This window comes from Bombina bombina, chromosome 2, assembly GCF_027579735.1.
Source record: "Bombina bombina isolate aBomBom1 chromosome 2, aBomBom1.pri, whole genome shotgun sequence".
In the NCBI taxonomy this organism is placed as follows: Eukaryota; Metazoa; Chordata; class Amphibia; order Anura; family Bombinatoridae; genus Bombina; species Bombina bombina.
This window is the reverse complement of record NC_069500.1, coordinates 37375693-37394327: the sequence shown is the minus strand read 5'-3', so window position 1 is coordinate 37394327 and position 18635 is coordinate 37375693. Positions and strand designations below refer to the sequence as shown.

Genomic DNA, 18635 nt, shown 5'->3' with positions numbered 1-18635 from the left:
GTCTAGACCTAGACAGTATTAACATCAAGTCACTCTACCTAACAAGCAGCAGATAAACTTCCACCTTTAACACACATATAGATATCAGTGAAAAAGAACACATTATTGTAAGTAAGGCAACGCAATTAGGAGGGAGCAATATGTGATACGTCTATGGGGCCCAAACTAAGATATTCCTAAATAGTTATATCTGCAAGCAATATAATGGGTATACCGCTAATTAAAATAGAACCAGCTATGGACTATTCAGGTACATTAATATAACAGCCATTAATAACTAACCTAATTAACTAGGCTGATGGGAGCTCAGGCATGGACAATGATGGGTTATCATTTTTGCTCTTGGGAAAATATACACATACATAGTAGGATTAATTTATAAATGTGTAGATAAATTTGCAAACAGGTCTAGAGCACATTATAGTATCGATACAAATATATATATAAATATGTCTATTATTATTATTATTATTGGTTATTTGTAGAGCGCCAACAGATTCCGCAGCGCTATAAACAAAGGGGGAGTACAACAAAACAATTATAGGGTAGAGGGCCCTGCCAAGAGTTGCACTGTTGTAGTCAGCTCTTAAGAAGGTGAACTACAAACAGCTGGACTTTTAGGCTTACATGCTAAGAGGGTTCAGGGGATTGCAGGGGAGGAGAGGAACTGGTATTAGGAAAGGTTAGCGTAGGTTGTATGCGTCCCTGAACAGTAGAGTCTTTAGGGAGCACTTGAAGCTTTTAAAACTAGAGGAGAGTCTTGTGGAGCGAGGCAGAGAGTTCCATAAGATGGGAGCCAGTCTGGAGAAGTCCTGTAAACGGGAGTGTGATGAGGTGACAAGAGAGGAGGAGAGTAGGAGGTCATGAGCAGAGCGAAGGGGACGGGAGGGAGAGTATCTGGAGACAAGGTCTGAGATGTAGGGGGGAGCAGTGCAGTTGAGGGCTTTGTATGTAAGAGTGAGAGTTTTGTGTTTGATCCTAGAGGCAAGAGGAAGCCAGTGAAGGGATTGGCAGAGAGGTGCAGCAGATGAAGAGCGACGTGTAAGGAAGATGAGTCTGGCAGAGGCATTTATTATGGATTGTAAAGGAGCTAGGCGGCAGGTGGGGAGACCAGAGAGGACAGAGTTGCAGTAATCAAGGCGGGAAAGAATGAGAGAGTGGATTAAAATCTTAGTTGTGTCTTGTGTAAGGAAGTGTCTAATTTTAGAGATGTTTTTAAGGTGGAAGCGGCAGGCTGTAGCCAAGGACTGAATGTGAGGAGTGAAGGAAAGATCTGAGTCAAGTGTGACCCCGAGACATCGGGCATGCGGGGTAGGGGTAATGATGGAGTTGTCGACAGTTATAGAGATATTGGGGGTGGAGATTTTGGAAGAAGGGGGGAAAATGAGGAGCTCAGTTTTGGAGAGATTTAGCTTGAGGTAGTGAGAGGACATCCAGGAAGAGATGTGAGAAAGACAGTTAGTGACACGGGTTAGCGAGGAAGGAGATAGTTCTGGTGCAGAGAAGTAGATTTGGGTGTCATCAGCATACAAATGATATTGGAAACCGTGGGACTTAATAAGGGAACCTAGTGATGACGTATAGATTGAGAAGAGAAGGGGACCGAGGACAGAGCCTTGCGGTACTCCGACAGAAAGGGGTGACGGGGCAGAGGAGGCCCCAGAGAAGGCTACACTGAAAGTACGGTTTGACAGGTAGGAAGAGAGCCATGAAAGGGCTGTGTCACAGATGCCGAAGGATTGGAGGGTTTGGAGCAAAAGAGGGTGGTCGACAATGTCAAAGGCTGTGGACAGATCAAGGAGGATAAGCAGAGAGAAGTGGCCTTTTGATTTAGCTGTAAGTAGGTCGTTGGTGACCTTAACAATAGCTGTCTCTGTGGAGTGATAGGGACGAAATCCAGATTGCAGCGGGTCAAGAAGGGAGTTTAATGTAAGGAAATGGGATAGGCATGCATATACTAGTTTTTCGAGAAGCTTTGAAGCAAGAGGGAGGAGGGAAATTGGGCGGTAGTTGGATGGGGAGGTAGGATCAAGGGAAGGTTTTTTGAGGATAGGTGTGACCAGTGCATGTTTCAATGATGAGGGAAATGTACCAGTGCTGAGGGAGAGGTTGAAAATGTGTGTTAGTATAGGGGTAAGGGTAGCAGAGAGAGAGGGGAGCAGCTGTGAGGGGATAGGGTCAAGGGGACAGGTAGTGAGGTGAGAGCGCAGTATAAGTGCTGAAACTTCTTCCTCAGTAACAGGGGAGAATGAACTAAGTTTCAGGTTATGAGGGTTGTGGTTGAGTGAGAGTATTTGAGGGGGGGAGAGAATGGAATTGTGTTGAGAGCTGATTTCATGTCTGATGGAATAAATTTTGTTAATGAAGTGACTGGCAAAGTCTTGAGCTGACAGAGAAGTTGTATTTGGAAGTGGGGGAGGGCGGAGGAGAGTATTGAAAGTGGAGAACAGACGTTTTGGGTTTGAAGAAAGATTAGAGATAAGAGTAGAGAAGTAGTGTTGCTTGTGGAGATTAAAGGCAGAGTAGTAGGAGTTCAAGATGAATTTGTAATGAAGAAAATCAGCTGAACTCCGTGATTTTCTCCAATGCCGTTCAGCAGTACGGGAACATCTGCGTAGGTACCGTGTCAGAGGAGTATGCCAGGGCTGGGGATGAGTGTGTGATTTCCTAGCAGTGGTAAGAGGGGCGAGATTGTCAAGGACGGATATAAGGGTGGAATTATAGTGGCAGATAGATTGTTCAGGGCAGGAAAAGGAGGAGAAGGATGAGAGGAGCGGTTGAAGGGAATTAGCAAGTTGTTGCTGATCTAAAGACCTAATGCTTCTGTGAAGTTTGGTGTGAGGAGTAGAAGGTGGGAGAGTTGTAGGAAGGGATGATATGTTGCAGGTAAGGAGATGGTGGTCAGAAAGAGGAAAAGGGGAGTTTGAGAAGTTTGAGAGAGTGCATCGATGGCTAAAGATCAGGTCAAGGGAGTGACCGTCTTTGTGAGTGGGAGAATCAGTCCATTGTGACAGACCGAAAGAGGAAGTGAGTTGCAGAAGTTGTTTAGCAGATGAGGCAGTGGGATTGTTAAGGGGGATGTTGAAGTCGCCAAGAGTGAGGGCAGGGGTGTCTGAGGAAAGGAAATAAGGAAGCCAGGCAGCAAAGTGATCTAAAAATTGAGTTGGGGAGCCAGGGGGGCGGTATATGACTGCAACACGTATAGAGAGGGGAGAGAATAACCGAATCATGTGTGCTTCAAATGAAGAAAATGTGAGTGAAGAGAAGGGCTGTATTTGTTGGAAGGTGCAACGAGAGGAAAGTAAAATACCGACACCACCTCCTTGTCTATTGCCAGACCTAGGAGTGTGGCTGAAATGGAGACCCCCATGTGACAGTGCAGCAGTGGATGCTGTGTCTGAAGTAGAGAGCCAGGTTTCTGTAAGAGCCAGAAGGTTAAGAGAGTGAGAGATAAAGAGATCATGGATAGAAGTTAACTTGTTGCAGACAGAGCGAGAGTTCCAGAGTGCACAAGTGAAGGGGGAGGGGGTTTTAGATGTAAGAGGAATGAGATTAAGGTTACCAGAGTTTAGTTTATGAAGTCTATTGAAAGGCACACAAGGATGTGAAAGGTTAGGAGGTTGTGAGGGACCAGGATTAGGGGAGATGTCGCCAGCAGCTAGTATGAGCAAGAGGGAGAGTGACATGAGATGAGAAGCAGATTTGCAGTAATGAGACTGTTGTTTGGCTGAAGTGCAGGCGGGAGAGACAGTGTTTAGGAATAGGTAAAGTTCATGAGTACAAAAGTAAGGTGAGTATAAGAGAGATGGGCTAATGAACAGTGCAGGTGGAGAAGGAGTAAGTGAGTAATGTAGTTTGTTATAGAGACAAGAGGTAGCAAAAAGGAATATGAAGATATTGAGCATTATTCTGAAAGTGGGAACCAAGTAAACACATAAGACACAGTGTTACAGCAGCACTTGCAAAAGGATACAATGATATACATAAAACATAGTAATACAAGAGTACTTGCCTTGTGTCTTGCCCCTTGCCCAATCCTTGTTCAATTCTTGTATAATTCTTAAAAATTGATGCCTCACTTATAAAATGTTCACTTGGAAAATGTGAACATATGCTATTGTTAAAAAGTACACAGCCCTGTAAGCAGTGCACACCCCTGTGCAGTGCACATCCCCAAACTAGTCTGAAATATATACAGGTAGGGCAGTCAGCTGAGTCCACTAAATTTACTTAATTGCTAATCAAAGACAGTTGGTAAGGCCAATTGGAATGTTAGAATCTGGTCAGGGTGAGGTAAGTTAAGTAAACAGACAATAAAATTTGGAGGGGGTTAAAACTGTGACATAAGAAAACTATAAATTTAAGAGTTATAGCAAGTATTGATAAGGAGTGAGCATCACATGGCAATTAACTACACATTAGAATTGAGACATTGGGAAAAATCATTTCCAAAAAAAAATGCAGGACTTAATTTTAACAGACTAAATTCAATTGCACAATATATATATACACACACACACACACACACACAGAGGGATTTGTTGTAAAGTGACAGAAAAGCAGGGAATAGCAAAATTTCAGTGCAGGGCCTGAGTTCACGTACCAAAAAGAGGGATTTGTTGTAAAGTGACAGAAAAGCAGGGAATAGCAAAATTTCAGTGCAGGGCCTGAGTTCACGTACCAAAAAGAGGGATTTGTTGTAAAGTGACAGAAAAGCAGGGAATAGCAAAATTTCAGTGCAGGGCCTGAGTTCACGTACCAAAAAGAGGGATTTGTTGTAAAGTGACAGAAAAGCAGGGAATAGCAAAATTTCAGTGCAGGGCCTGAGTTCACGTACCAAAAAGAGGGATTTGTTGTAAAGTGACAGAAAAGCAGGGAATAGCAAAATTTCAGTGCAGGGCCTGAGTTCACGTCTATAATCAATAATCATTTTCATAAAGCATATTATGCTGCATACAGACTCTGAATTGCAAGGCTTGTAATAATAGATAAGCTAGATATGACCCAGCACACATCGGACATCAAACAACATAGATATAAATACAAGCGCTAGCATATCTGAACTTATGTCCAACAGTGAAGCAATCCATGTATCAACCAATTTAACGGAATGAGCATTGTCTGTAATAATAAGCAAAACATGGTCATCCACCTTAGAAGAATGCTTGGCATCCAAAACTACTCTTATAAAATACTACTTATTTAACATCAATATGAGACAGTAACAGAGGTAATAAAGTCAATAATAAAGAAAAAAACTTTAGTGAGAGCGTCTCTGACCAGCCAGGGTCTATTCTGCAATACAGTACTTGCTTCAATCATGATATGTGCAGCAGGTTTCCCCTTTTTTTCCCCCTCTTTAGGGGCGATAGGTTGTGTGGTACTGCCAAAGGAACATATGTTTAATGTATCAGTCTTTGGAAGAACATAAAGGAAAAAAATCTAGTAAAGCTGCAAGTTCTTTCTGCGTGTTCTATGTATAGTGAGAACGCTACTCAGTTTGCAACAAGCCTAATTTAAGTTCAGGAAGGTTCCGGAGGTCATAACAAAATCCTCACTAGTAAAGTATGAGACAGAGAACATCTGCAGTTTAGCCTATACCTCTTCTGAGGGAATAAAAGATAACTTGGTTCGCCGGTCGCCTCAACCCCCCACGAGGGCTTATTTTCCCGGGTTCCATGACCGCAACTTCCAGGCTGTCAAGCTTCAGTGCGGTGTAGCCTGCCGCTGGCTTAATTGATTCTGCACTAAGTTCTAATGTAGATCTCCGGGTGTGAGGGCTGTTGGTCTCCGTTAGAGCTCGCGAGGATTGTGGAGCATTAAGTATGTCATCATCGGCCCTATCTAAGACACTGCCGTCGCTTATTGCCTCATTGTCTGTGGAGCGGGGAGGATCAAGAAGTCTCTGCTTTGAAGTGGGGTCAGGGCATCGTTGTATCCTGATTGCTGCTCCCTCCACATCCCAGCTTTGTGTAGGGGTCTGCATGGGTATCATGTCGGCTACGGCACGGCTCTCCTGAGCCTTCAGTATGACCATAGATAGGCAGTGTCTGAGCTCTGAAAAATGGCGGTTTAGTAGTTGGAGCGTGGCCTCCTCCCATCTCTCTACTAAATCCATCATTCTGTCTTGTCAGCGAAAGCTTCTCACTTGATCAGGGATCTCCATAGGGATAAAAAACAGCAGACTAGTTCCATAAAAGTATGTGTTTGTCAGTTAATCTCCTAGAATTAGATCATGAAACCAGGAGCCATAGAGAGACACGTCCGGCCTTGTCCCATATTTTAAATATTTCCTGAACTATAATGGGTATTTGGAATTTTATGTGTTCACGTGTATCTCTTGACCAACTCTGTCAACCTAAATGTTTGTTTCCACAAAGTGCAAATTCTAAGGTTACCCATTCCTTATGGCCTGCATGTTTGCACCAGTCTACTATTCTATAAAAGTTGCATATCTATAGAGCTGGATGTTTGGAGCCCCCATTCCGCCTTGAATTTTATTGCGGTATAGAGTTTGAGTGGCTATTCTGGGTCGTTTATAATACCAAATGAAGGAATTTATTATCTTTTGGAGTTGATGAAGCAGGTTGTCTGGAATGGGGATTGGTAGTGTCTGGAAGAGGTATAGGATTTTTGGGAGAATCATCGTTTTAATCGAATTAATTCTACCTATCCAGGAGAGGGGTTTATGTTTCCAGGATAGTAAGGTGGAAGTTATATGTGCTTTAAGGGGATTGAAATTTAGAGGGACTATCTTGTTCAGATGCGGAGAGATATATACTCCCAAATATTTAAGTGCTAAAGGTTGGTGTTTGAAGTAATGCTCTTTAAGGGCAAGCAGTTCCCTATGCGGTGTTTCTATGTTAATAAATTCCCATTTTGAGTAGTTGATCCTAAAATGTGACAGTTCGCCATACTCCTGTAGTATGGACATGATGGACGGGACAGAGGTCTCCAAATCTGTTATTGTTAGGACGATGTTGTCAGCGTATAGGGAAGTTTTGTGTTCTATTTGATCTATCACTATTCCTTTGATATCTGGTGAGCGTCTAATATTTGTCGCTAGGACTTCCATTGCCAGGATGAACAAGGTAGGAGACAAAGGGCATCCCTGTCGGATGCCATTACTAATTTGAAATGGTTCGGACAGCGAGTCATTTAATTTAATTTTGGCTGTGGGGTTGTTATAAAGGGTGAAAATTTTATGTACAAAGTTTGTGTTGAAGCCGAATTTTAAGAGAGTATGTGTAAGGTGATTTTACATCCATTAACTTGGGAAAGACCGCTCTGGTTGGTTAAAAAGTAATCAATACAGCTATAAGATCCCTTAGGATGTGAATAAAACATAAAATCCTTTGTTGTAGGGTGTAGGAGGCGCCAGATGTCGTATAGTTTATGAATTTTAAGGTTTTTCCACAGATAGGTAAGGAATTTTTTATTATATTTAGGATGTGGGTTATTACTATCTAGGTGTGGTTGCAGAAGTAAGTTATAATCCCCTCCAAGGTAAATTGGGCCTTTTGAAATATCTATAATTGGTTGAATATTTTTAAGAAAAATGTTTTTTGCTCATTGATAGGGGTATAGATGTTGACAAATGTGACTGGCCTGCCATATAAAAGCCCCACTAGCCCTAGGAATCTACCTTCAATGTCTGCTACTTTCCGTATAAATGTAAAGGGTATGTTTTTCCTCAGCAGTATGCTGACCCCGCATTTTTTAGAGGGTCCTGTGCTGTGGTAGTGTTGTGTATATGTCTGTCCGAAATACCTCGGTAAGTGGTTCTTTTTGAAATGGGTTTCCTGTAAATAGAGTATATCCACTTGACGTTTTGCGATGTCTGAAAGAGCCTTTGATCTCTTACATGACTCTTGGCATTCTGGGAGAAGAGAACTAGAGAGTGTGTCATATTAGAGGTGCGGCTGGGCATGAGATGTGAGACTAGAGTAAGCACTAATAGACATTTCTGAGCTTGTTGGGTAGTGAATATAGTGACTTAATGTCTTGGGAGCCTTATCCACCTCGGCACAGATTGAACACAAGTTATACAAACACAGAAGAAAAAAACACAAAACATATCTTTGCAATAAAACATAAGTAACGTTGTAAACATCTAACAATACAAACTTATCTCTAAGTCTAAGATTAGACATGAAAAAAGAGATTTGGTTCTAGGGGGAACTGTCATCATAAAGGTCTATTATATTATTATGATTAAGTGTTCTTGCCCGGCCTGCCTTTGAACGTCGCTGGGCGGGGTATAAGTGTCCTGGGGGAATAGATAGGTAATATCAGGTATAGTGTCTATGCTATTTTTGGTTAAAACAATGGTTAGCACCCTAATAAGCTAAGGGTGTCATAAAACAGTTATATATTTAGAGAACATTACACTTTACCTTAGCGTATACATTCACCTACTGTTTTCTCATAGAGAGGTGAAGTGGCCTGGCATAGGCCTCTGGAATTAAATCAGATCTCAAACAAGGCAGTCAGAAAAAGGAATGTAGAAAGTTCCTCAGAGTTGGACGAGTGGGTAGATCTTGGAGAAAAATGGTTCCTATTCTGCTTGTCGATTCTCTGTGTTGCCTTGCTGTGTCGTGGTATCTCGGTTCTCAATTTCGCAAAATTAGAGCTTGGTCGTTTAGCAGCTGCCAATTGTTCCATGGCAAGTGGTTGTAATCCTAATGGGGGATCGATTCCTAGCTCCTTGCTGAAAGCGTTCATGTCTTCAGGTTTGTTGCAGATGAACCTCTTGTTATCTTGGATAACCATTAGGTGGACTGGGAAGCCCCACCTGTAGGGAACTTTCTTATTACGCAACAGAGTGGAAAGTGGGGAAAATTATTTTCGGCACTGTAAAGTTCTTGTAGAAAGATCCTGATAGATTTAGATAATATTGCCTCTGAATCTTACTGGTTGCTGTCTTCTAGATTGATTAAGCAACATTTCCTTATCAAGGAAATTCTTGAATCTGATTATTTCCCTGGGTGGAGCTGATTTTGGAGGCTTGGGCCGTAGAGTCCTATGTGCCCTCACCCACAAGATATTTTCAGTGTATGATGATTCCTTCAAGTTAGAGAAGAGGGCTTGCAAATATTCAGGGAGGTATCTTGGTAAAACAGATTCTGGGACACCTCTCATCCGTAGGTTCTTCCTTCTACTTCTGGTTTCTAAATCATCTATTTTATCCATTAGTGCATCTATGGTTTCTTGTTGAGATGATGAGCTATTATCTATTCGCAAGATGTCCTCCCTTATTTCTTCATTATTTGCTTCCAGCATTTCTACTCTGGAGCCGATGGAGTGTAGCTCTTGCTTAAGTTCCATAAGCTCTTCTCTAAGGCATGTCCTGAAGATATCAGATATTTCCTGTTTTGGTACAAAGTGGGATAGTAGTGCGGCTGGTATTTGGGTGGTATCCTCACTTGGGTGTTCAGATTCAGGGCCTTGAACTTGTGGGACAGGAGAGGTTTTAGCCTTACTGCATAAACTCGCCATGGGCGATTGTTCCATGGCAAAAAATGAGGGCATGGTATGTGGCTTATTGGCTGCCTGTTTGACTAGTTTGTCCGACTTGACCAATCGTCTCGCCGCCATGATTGTCAGGTATATACATAGTGAGGATATTTGAGCAGTCCCCTTCAGTGTTAGGGATAACTATTTCTTCCCCCCTTATCTTGGGAATGGCAGTCTTTTGATTAATGTGTATTTCCTATTGTAAATACCCCTTGCAATGTGGCTGTAAGTTAGTACACTAAGATGCACCAGATCCCTCTTTAATTGAGGCCCTCAAAAGGGGTTTTTAAAATATCCTCAGCAGTCAATTGAACACTTTCTGCTCCTGGCCCCACTATGTTCCTTTGTTAGCAGAATTTATGCTAAATTCCAGAGTTCACAGTACCACGTGTAATGTGCAATGTAAGTCTCAGCAGTTTTAGGGCCTTGCCCGGCCTTACCAATATTGATGGCGATCTTGTAGTGGTGATAGATTATGTCTCTCTATTTCATCCGTTTGCTGTGCGGGTAACCGGTCTTTCCGTGTCGTAGCTATCGTGGGGGTTTCCAGCAAAGTGTGTGCTTTGTGGCATCAGTCGGTATCTGTTAAGATGGCCTCTGCGTCATGCATGGGCCTCTAATGTGATCGTTGTGCATTTACCAGTACACAAATAACCGGCCCCTCTGTGTTTTATCCATTGTGGAGGTTTGTAGCAAGTAGGCCTCCCCTCTGGCGGTAGTTGTTGTCGGACAAGGTGGTACTGACATAAGGTATGGGCCTTTGATTTAGCCCTGTAATCCAAGGTCTGTGTCCCCTCCCTCTGTGAGAGACATCTCCTGGCTCACCAAGCATTCGCACAGATAATAGCGAGATTTAAACTGGTATTATGGTCCCCAGGACAGTATCATGAGACCTTAACTATGGAGCTCCAGAGTTATGCGACCATCATGGTTGCTGCCAGGCTCCGCCCCCCAAAGTGTCCCTGTTTTTAATTGAATTTTTAAAAACCGGGCACTTTAGCATCAAAATTTACATTCACTTTAAGGTCTATTCTGCACGTTACAGTTAGGTTTGCCAGTCCAGTATTTTAGCAAGCTGTCCAGTAAAATCTTCACAAAAATACTGGAACTTAAATGTCTACCTTTTTAACTCTCTAAGTTTTAGCTAAAAGTAAAAAGGCTTCCAATGCCTATGTGCATTAAAAATATGAAACAGCAAGAAATGAGGAGCAGTCAAAGGGGTTAAATGATTACCGTCAACATGTGTTACCAAATCGGTAAAGTGATTTGTATGCCACTGGCAGCCAAGGGGTAAAATGACTGTTGAGTTATAAAAAATATACATGATGCGATCATAAGTGGCACTAACTAAACCTCAAACTCTTGCAAATCGAAGCGTCATTTACTTCTAAAAGCATTTTAAATTTTTCGTCTATAACGTTATGTAATCCAGCCCATAATTTTAGCACCTACGTGTATGTAAAAGTAAACCAATCGTTTTCTCCTCCTTTGCATCTCATTATATTACAAATTAGTACACAATCGCATGGGCACAAAATCGGCCCAAATAGCGCTTGAACATATTGTCAGACTGAAGCCGTAATTACAAGCAACTCATTGGGAATAACGCATGCGCATTTTCAATCGCAATCAATGCGATCGTGTATCCAGGCTTTCTACGCTGAAATAACAAAATATAATAATATAAAATTCAAATTATATTGCTATTAAAATAATATTAAAATAGTATACTTCACAATTTGATATAAATCAAATTTTAAAGACACCTTTATTTTGATGTATATATATATATATATATATATATATATATATATATATATATAGAGAGAGAGAGAGAGAGAGAGAGAGAGAGAGAGAGAGAGAGAGAGAGAGAGAGAGAGAGAGAGAATACTGATGTGAAGCGCACTCCTTCCAAAAAAGCTCTGGACATAGGATATATATAAAAAATCCAAAATGTATTCAATAATACATAGTAAAAACATAGTCGTAGTACGGCATATATAATTGTGACAAAACAATCACATCACTGGGTGTGTGAACAGAAGCACTAGCAAACGCGTTTCGTGCCTGTGCACTTGATCACTGCATAGGTGTCTACCTGTGCACACCTTTATAAAAAAAAAATCCTTAAAGCTACAAACACTTATTTACTCTATATGTATCAAAAAATGGAGGAAAATCGCATAAACTGCAACATATTATTATACTCTAGGTATTATACAATGTATATATTTAAAGTTTTATTATTCTAGCATTTATAATCGCAAAAGCCTAGAGATATATAAAATGTTGGGCTATAAAAAGAAAAGAAAATTATGTTAAGAGGTTAATTCAAAGCCTAATTCATAACAAAATTCTGAGCAACTGTGCAAGTATGTGAGATACTGTTTTTTAAAAATGTCATACATTAATGAAGAATGAAGAGTTAACCAAAACTAGCCAAATTAATACTCATGTGAATAAGTCTAGGTCTCTCCTCATATTAAGACCCTGAGGGCTACTAGTTTTGAGGGTGAACATCCAATCTATTTCTCGTTTGCTAAGTTTATTTTCCCTGTCACCACCTTTTTCCATATCGGAATGTTATATATAAATTTAGTGCCCTCTGTGACATGAAAACAAGTTTTACATATCGGACGTCTACATTTAAAAAAACCTTCGGCTAGATTACGAGTTTTGCGGTAAGAGCTGCTCGGTACTAACTAAGTTATTGCCACCGCTCACCTCCCTACAGCGCTGCTATTACAGGTTTACCAAAACCCCTAACATCGCCGCCACCTACCTACATTTATTAACCCCTAAGTCTAACCCTAACGTAACCCTAACACCCACTAAATATAATGTAATTAAAATAAATCTAACTAAAAATTACCATTAATAACTAAATAATTCCTATTTAAAACTAAATACTTACCTGTAAAATAAACCCTAGCTTTTTTTTTGATAGGTCTATTAGATTAGCTGTAATTAGTTTAAATATTTGCTAATTTATTTTTTATTTTGTGTAATTTAGTGTTTGTTTTTTTTGTAATTTAGTTAATTGTATTTAATAAATGTAATTTATTTAATTGTAGTGTAAGGTTAGGTTTTAGTGTAACTCAGGTTAGGCTTTATTTTACAGGTAAATTTGTATTTATTTGACTAGGTAGCTAGTAAATAGTTAATAACTATTTACTAACTATTCTACCTAGTTAAAATAAATACAAACTTACCTATGAAATAAAAATAAAAGATAGATAGAATGTAACTATTAGTTATATTGTAGCTAGCTTAGGTTTTGTTTTATAAGTAAGTACAGGTAGCCCTCAGTTTACGCCGGGGTTAGTTTCCAGGAGGAATGGTTGTAAATCAAAACCGTTGTAAATTGAAACCCAGTTTATAATGTAAGTCAAGGGGAAGTGAGGGAGATAGGCTCCAGGCCCCTCTCAAAATTGACATAAGTAACACCTAATACATTATTTTTAAAGCTTTGAAATGAAGACTTTAAATGCTAAAAAGCATTATAAACCTAATAATATAGATTGTATCATCATCAAACTAAGTTTAATGAACAAAAACATTTGCTAAACATCAACTAATAAAATAATCACACAACAGACTGCATCATCATCAAACTAAGTTTAATGAACAAAAACTTTTTTTACTTGCATTTTTCTGCAATCAGTTATCTGCATTGTTAGCATGTTAGATAATATTGGGTCTGCACCTATTCTATGCATTTCAATCTGCAGTGATTAATAAGAAGTTAGGCACCCTCACCTCAAGCTGCTGGACAGTAAGATAATAGAGAAGTGGCTGCTCGATAGCTAATGTCTGTTCTGTGTACACAGATCAATTTCAGACCTGTTAAGTTGCATAACTTTGCTGCAAAACAAGCGGACAGCTCCACCTACTGGCTTTTTTTAATTAGTGCATTGCTTTCCAAAGCTTTTCAATAGGTGTCACATGACTGAAAAAAAAGGTTGTTTTTCTGAAATGGCGCAAATTGAACCGGCGTAAACCGAGGGCCACCTGTATTTAGTTTTAAATAGGAATTATTTAGGTATTAATTGTAATTTTTATTTAGATTTATTTTAATTATATTAAAGTTAGTGGGTGTTAGGGTTAGACTTAGGGTTAGGTTTAGGGGTTTATAACTTTAGTATAGTGGCAGAGATTTTGGGGGCAGCAGATTAGGGGTTAATAACAGTAATGTAGGTTGCAGTGATGTTAGGGACAGCTGATTAGGGGTTAATAATATTTAACTAGTGTTTGCAATGCAGGAGTACGGCGGTTTAGGGGTTAATATGTTTATTATAGTGGTGGCGATGTCCGGAGCGGCAAATTAGGGGTTAATAATTTAATTTTAGTGTTTGCGATGCGGGAGTACTTTTTAGCACTTTAGTTATGAGTTTTATGTTACGGCGTGGTAGCATAAAAGCCATAACTACTGACTTTCAGTTTACGTTATGGATCTTGTAGTTTTAGGCTGTACCGCTCACTTTTTGGCCTCCCAGGCAAACTTGTAATACTGGCGCAAAGGAAGTCCCATTGAAAAAGGACTTTTTGAAAGCTGCGGTAGTTACGTTGCGTTCCGGCCAAAAAAGTGTGCGGTGCAACTAAACCTGCAAGACTCGTAATACCAGCGGAAGTGAAAAAGAGCCTTAAACCTGCTTTTTCACTCATACCGCAAAACTCGTAATCTAGCCGCTTGTTTCTTTTTAAGCCAACTACTTTTAGGTTTAAATAGTAAATCAGAAGGAGATAGAAAATTTGCCAGCGTTTTACCTCTCCTTGTGACAAACTCACAACCATTGTCCAATATTTCCTTAATAATTGGATCTGTGTGTAGTATAGGAAGAGATTCCTTAATAATGTTACATATTTTGTAATAGTTATTTGTTCCACTGGTAAATCCCAGTGTTTCACAAACGCTAGGATTTACTATCACTTTAACAGAAGAAATACTTGGGGCGGCCCTGACTGTAACTCAGGGATGAGTACGCTCTGTACGCTGACCACACAATTAAAATCTTATTTTTATATTTCTTATAAAGATATACTGTGTCTTTAAATGTGGTGTAAATTTGCATTGCACAGTTTTGGTCTAAATAAAACACATATTCTAAATCACTTTTATGAAATAAAAATAACCAACCTCAAACTCAAATCGAAGCGTCATTTACTTTGTCAGACAATCTGTGAATGTTATTAAATAATATATATATATACACACATATTATTATTTAATATATATAGATGGGTATACACCAAATAATTCATTTTATTTGTAAAAATCCAGTATGAAATGGTTTTCACTGTGTAAGCAAACCCCCCTCCTAGCTCTAAAACATTTGGTGATCAGAGAGATGATCAATCTATATAGCTATATATTCCAGGTTTTAGATCAGACATAAGATACGCTTCTCCTAATTAAGATAACAATTAAGTTATTTCAAAAGGAAAGGCAAATTGCTTCAAAAGAAATGGCCATGTTTATTTTGTATATTATAAATCTTGGATCAAACATGATGATTCCCCTTCCTAATTAACAGGACATAGGAGAACCAGATTATAAAATAGATAACCCCATGCAGGGATATATATTGACACAATGTCAGAGAAATAGTTGGATTTCTTTTGCAACTCAATTATCTTTTCAAACAAATATAAACATAGTACCTAAGTTTCAACTCGGTAAGATTCCAACTTTAATCCTTACCTCTATTGATCATCGCATTCCTCAGTCAGTACTGAACTTCTACTAAATGCTAAACATGTCATTACAAAAGCCTTCCCTGAAAAGTCTAACATAAATTGGAATTCAAACCAAGTAAATAAGACGATCTTACTAAAACACTGTTGTTATATGACATAACCTGCTGAGTATTACAGTTTAAGTTTACCGCTATAAGTGATCACACATGTGTTATTTAAACTGACATAATTTTCACTTTGCTAAAATTCCTTACTAATAATTTACTTCCACAACTTTCATTGTCTCAACTTTATCTTTGCTTTTGGTACATGGAACTGCACTTAGCATTCTCACACTTGTTGCTTAGCTGCAGTTTCAGATTTAACCCTAGATTAACTGACAGACAGATATCATATTCCATATCAAACAACAGTTGCGCCCTTGTTACATATATGTTATTGATATCTGCCTAACTACATTCATATATAATTCTTAAGCTGCAGTTGTGGTTCAAAATGTATTTTCTCGTTCTTTTTCTGCCTTTTTAGGAAAAGCAGAATTAATTTGTGACAATAAGGCTTATTTTATCCAATGTATATAGTTCACTTATGTTGGAAATAATAAATGTATTTGTTTACTGAACTTGATTCTATGTAAAAAAAAATATGCATCATACGTCAATATACAGATTTCGATCTATATATCAGCTATATCAAATATCAAAATATAGAGTATTATTTGCACATCATTCATGAACTCAATATATATATATATACACATAAAAATAAATGTGTCTTTAAATTTTGTTTTATTTATATCAAATTGTGCAGTATACTATTTTAATATTATTTTATTAGCAATATAATTTGAATTTTATATGATTGTATTTTTTTATTTCAGCGTAGAAAGCCTGGATACACGATCATGCGCATGCGTTATTCCCAATGAGTTGCTTGTAATTACGGCTTCAGTCTGACAATATGTGCAAGCGCTATTTGGGCCGATTTTGTGCCCATGCGATTGTGTACTAATTTGTGATATAATGAGATGCAAAAGCGGAGAAAACGATTGGTGCTAAAATTGTGGGCTGGATTATATAACGTTAAAGACGAAAAATTTAAAATGCTTTTTAAAGTTGTCAGTATGTAGCTGGGTTATAACACAATATATTTAATAATTATTCTTTAAAATAAACCCCCAATAAAATGCATATACCAGGACAATAAGATTATTATAAATTCCTGAATTCTTTTTTATTAGTTAATATCTATAAACACATTGAAATATATTTGTAGGAACCAGAATATGAGTCAAACTATACACAGGGCCGGCCCTAGCCATTGCGGGGCCCAAGGCAGGATGACAAAATGGGGCCCCCTTTCTCCCCTTCCCCAACCCCGCCCAATCTCTGCCCTAACCTGCCCAATCTCTGCCCCCAACCCGCCCAATCTCTGCCCCAACCCCGCCCAATCTCCGCCCCCAACCCCGACCCAACAGCTTTTAAAATGAAAAAAAATGGGAGAAAAATCATTTAAGGTAATGCACAACATTTTATATATATAAAAAAACATATAAATCCACTAATGTGGAGCACTATAACATTGTATACATTGCAATATACCATTTGTACTATTGGAACAACTGTTTATGTATATAATGAAGAATAATGCTAACAGATAGGAACAGTTGAGTTGAACTGGGCCTTATTTTTATGTGTTTTCTTATGATAACAAGAACATTACAGAGACGCCAGGGCCGGCCTTAGCAAGGGCAGGTCCCTAGGCAGATTGACAGAGCTGCGCGGGGCCTCTACCCAGAACAAAAAATACTTAAAAGAAATGGGGCAATGCACTGTACCACACAAACACACAGATATAATACACACAGCGATACGTATATACACATACATCCATACACTCAGAAGACACATACACAAGTGCACAGATATATACATACACAGGTGTACACACACAGCCAGCCAGCCCACACACACACAGCCAGCCCACATACACACACACACACAGCCAGCCAACATACACACACACACAGCCAGCCAACCCACATACACACACACACACAGCCAGCCAACCCACCCCCACACACACACACACACAGCCAGCCAACCCCCCCCCACACACACACACACAGCCAGCCAACCCACATATACACACACACACAGCCAGCCAACCCACACACACACACAGCCAGCCAGCTCACATACACACACACAGCCAGCCAACCCACACACACACACACACACACACACAGCCAGCCAGCCAACCCACACACACACAGCCAGCCAACCCACACACACACAGCCAGCCAACCCACACACACACACAGCCAGCCAACCCACACACACACACAGCCAGCCAACACACACACAGCCAGCCAACACACACACACAGCCAGCCAACACACACACACACACACAGCCAGTCAACCCACATACACACACACACACACACACACACAGCCAGCCAGCCAACCCACATACACACACACAAACACAAAGCCAGCCAGCCAACCTACATACACACACACACAGCCATTCCCCACACACACAGCCAGCCCACACACACACAGCCAGCCCACATACACACACACAGCCAGCCAACCCACATACACACACACACACACACAGCCAGCCAACCCACATACACACACACACACACAGCCATTCCCCATACACACAGCCAGCCCACACACACACAGCCAGCTCACACACACACAGCCCACATACACATCTGCAAAGGCGCTGAGCTGTCTGTTTAATTTATAACTTTATCAATTCAAGCTGATTGATTTAGAATCTAGACATCTTGTATATTGTGATTCTAATGGAGTCAGAAGTGGGCTTGGTAGTTTAGCAATTTTGCATTTATACGTACAGAGGAAATATGTTTAGTTAGAAGCTATGTATGGGGATATCCAGTGTTTTTTTTTAAATAATAGGTGAAGCTTTGTGACAACAGGTTAGATAGTAGCCAATCCCTTTAACCCTTTGGGTTAACAGTTGCTTTTTAACTTGGCAATTAGGGATCTTTCATTCAATTAAGTTTCTACATGTATTCCAATAGGGATAGTCACTCACCCCATTTGTACTTTGCTTCACATGCTATATAAACACTATTGCTTTTCACTTAGCAGGAGTCACACATATTTTACTTATGTTTTATTCCATACATTTTTAATTGTAAAATTAAATGTTTTATTTCATACCCATATTGTTTGGTATTTACATTTGAGAATATTGTGTTATTGAAGATAATAAAGAACTTTGGCATTAGAAAGCGGCAGCCCATGCAAATAATTACTCAGGTGTGTGGTACTGGAACTGGAAACATGCACTGCTGCCATCTAAAAGACAATTCCTATTAGGTAGAGATTACTAAACCATGGATGAAAACGTGATGTGGTGTCTGTGTTTTTTGTGTCTGTG

At 39.6% G+C, this 18635-nt stretch overlaps 1 protein-coding gene across 3 annotated transcripts in view; it reads right to left on the bottom strand.

The window, feature by feature from the left end:
- Nucleotides 1–18635, bottom strand: part of LOC128648395 (phospholipid-transporting ATPase ID) — a 381201-nt gene that overhangs the window by 255735 nt on the left and 106831 nt on the right. The window lies entirely within an intron of this gene.